This window comes from Lepus europaeus, chromosome Y (genome assembly GCF_033115175.1).
Source record: "Lepus europaeus isolate LE1 chromosome Y, mLepTim1.pri, whole genome shotgun sequence".
Lineage (NCBI taxonomy): Eukaryota > Metazoa > Chordata > Mammalia > Lagomorpha > Leporidae > Lepus > Lepus europaeus.
This window is the reverse complement of record NC_084851.1, coordinates 10781753-10784181: the sequence shown is the minus strand read 5'-3', so window position 1 is coordinate 10784181 and position 2429 is coordinate 10781753. Positions and strand designations below refer to the sequence as shown.

General features: G+C 60.1%; 1 pseudogene; it reads right to left on the bottom strand.

The window, feature by feature from the left end:
- Nucleotides 1–958: 958 nt before the first annotated feature.
- On the bottom strand, nucleotides 959–1670 carry LOC133754086 (neurturin-like; annotated as a pseudogene).
- Nucleotides 1671–2429: the final 759 nt, after the last annotated feature.

The window sequence follows — 2429 nt, the reverse complement described above, 5'->3', positions numbered from 1 at the left end:
ACCAATAGACCACAATGGCCAGGGCTGGACCAGACCAAAGCCAGAAGCCAGGGACTTCTATGTCTCCCACATGGGTGCAGGGACCCAACGGCTTGGGCCACTGTACACTGTTTTCCCAGGTGCATGAGCTGGGTTGGAAGTAAAGCAGTCGGGACTTGAACTGGTGCCCACACGGGATGCCAGCTCTGCAGTTGGTGGTTTAACCCACAACACCACAACATCAGCCCCAAAGGTACAATCTTAACTGATATAATAAGCACTAGGCCAAATGGATACCTCTCGTTTTTTGCCTTTACCATATTTAAAACTAGTATACATGATCATCCCTTGAAAATTCTTATCTGTTTGTTCCTCTCTTGACCTTATTATTGATTTCTTGTATTTCTCCTGGAATTGTATTTTTCTACTGGTAACACATTCACCATTCCGTGTGGTCTCTGATTTATCCCATTATGCAATCCTCCTTGACATATCTGGCTGTGATCTGTTGCTCCTGTTTCCTTACAGCTTAAGCCTTAAATATAACTTTAGACCATGTTTTCTACTCTACTGAGATATTCTTTGTAGCTTTACAAATGGCATCTCAAGCTCAGCAAATCTGAAATGAAAACCATAGCATTCATTCTTCTTTTATGCTTGCATAAGGCATTACTACCAGCTAGCCTTGACCCACATTACCAAAATATGATTTTTTCCTTGGACTCCTTCCTCTTTCATGTAATAAAGTCATCTGTTGTCAAATCCTGTTACTTCTATGTCCTCACTTTTAAATCTTTATTCTACATTTTATTTACATGCAGAGTATAAAATGAGGAGTGGCTGCCCTTTAAATTTTTTTCCGAGGAGTTCCCACGCTTTAGCTTAAGGCAGTTATCGCGAGAGTCCCCCGGCTGCGAGACCGTCCTCTGCGCACACGCAGTCCGTGGTGGCGTGCTGTTGGGGGCCCGGTGAGGTAGGGTCACACGCAGGCGCACTCGCGCGCCTACAGCTCGCGCGCACCGTGTGGTAGCGGCTGTGCACGTCCAGGAAGGACACCTCCCCAAGGTCGTGGACGCGCGTGGCCGCCTAGCACGCGCCTGCGCAGTAGCGTAACAGCGCCATCTCTTCCGACGCGTAGCCCAGGCCCTGCTCGCTCACCCGCACCAGGAGCTCGCACTGCCCGCATGGCCGCGCGCCGGAGTGTGGGCGCGCGCCGCTGCAGAGGCCCTGCCCGAAGGCGCGGACCTGGGGCCGGCCCGCCCACGGCGTCAGCTCGGCAGCTCCATGGCGCCTGGCTCGCCCTGCAGCAGTTCCTGGTACTGGGCCATGCGGGCAATCCGGGCTTCCAGGGTCCCAGGCGGGCGGCTCAGCGGGGCCAGCGCGGGTCCAAGGCCCTCTCGGCACATCCAAACGGTCAGCAGAGAACTGCCGCCGCCTTCCAACACTGCAGGCTGGGCCTGCGGGCAGGGGAGGGTCAGCCGCGCGCCGCGGACACAGCTGGGCCCCCCTGTCTTCGGGCGCCCCCTGCTTCCTGATCCATGGCGCCCACGGGGGACGCAGGAAGGATCCACCGAGCCAGGTTGCGGGGTGCCAGGCTGTGTGCCGGGGTGCAGGGAAGCCACCCCATGGGGGGGAGGGGGTGGCCCAGGGTGCTTCCCCCAGGAGCTGATGACAGAGTTCAGGCATGACATAAGGTAGGCGCTTGCCCAGCACCAGCCCAAGGCCTAGGCTGGACCAAGCTCCGGGTCTCCTAGCAACAGTGTGGCTGCAGCCTGCTGCCAGGGGCAGGAGCGTCCCCAGCAGGTGGCGCTGTGGGGCCGCGGTGCCGGGAGGCAGGCTCTGTCCCCTGCCCAGAGAGGCCCCAGGGGCCTTCCGGCTCCTTCCCTAGCCTTGGAGCGCGGTGAGCCCCTCGCCAGGCGTCTCCAGCGGCCTTGCCTTCCCTCCTTCCCCATTCCCATTCCCCGCGCGCAGCGCCTCCTCCGGGAAGCCGCCCCTGACCGCCGCCCCTCCCCCAGCCGCAGGCCAGCGCAGGGGCCTGCACTCTGCGCGGGGAACGCACCGTTTGCATTCCCCGTCTGGCCGCCTGGTGTCGGCCGCCAGGCGCTGCAAGCCCAGGCAGATGCTGGGGCGCCCCGATGCGCGCACCGCAGGCACTCGCTTATCTTTGCCCACCAGCTGAATTTCGTTTGCATACATTTGCATCTCACTTGCGCGCGATTTGCATGGGCAGGGACTGGACCCGCCTCTCCCCCCTCTCCTCATTGGTACCCTTATCCCCGCGAATGCGGGGCGCGGGAGCAGCTCTCCACCGGTTGGGTCACTCCCCAAATGCCCCCAACGACGAAGGCTGGGCCGGGCTGGAGCCAGGAGCCAGGAGCTCCACCCGGGGCTCCCATGGGCGCCAGGGACCCCCAGCTCCTGGTCCATCACCGCTGCCTCCACGGCGTGCA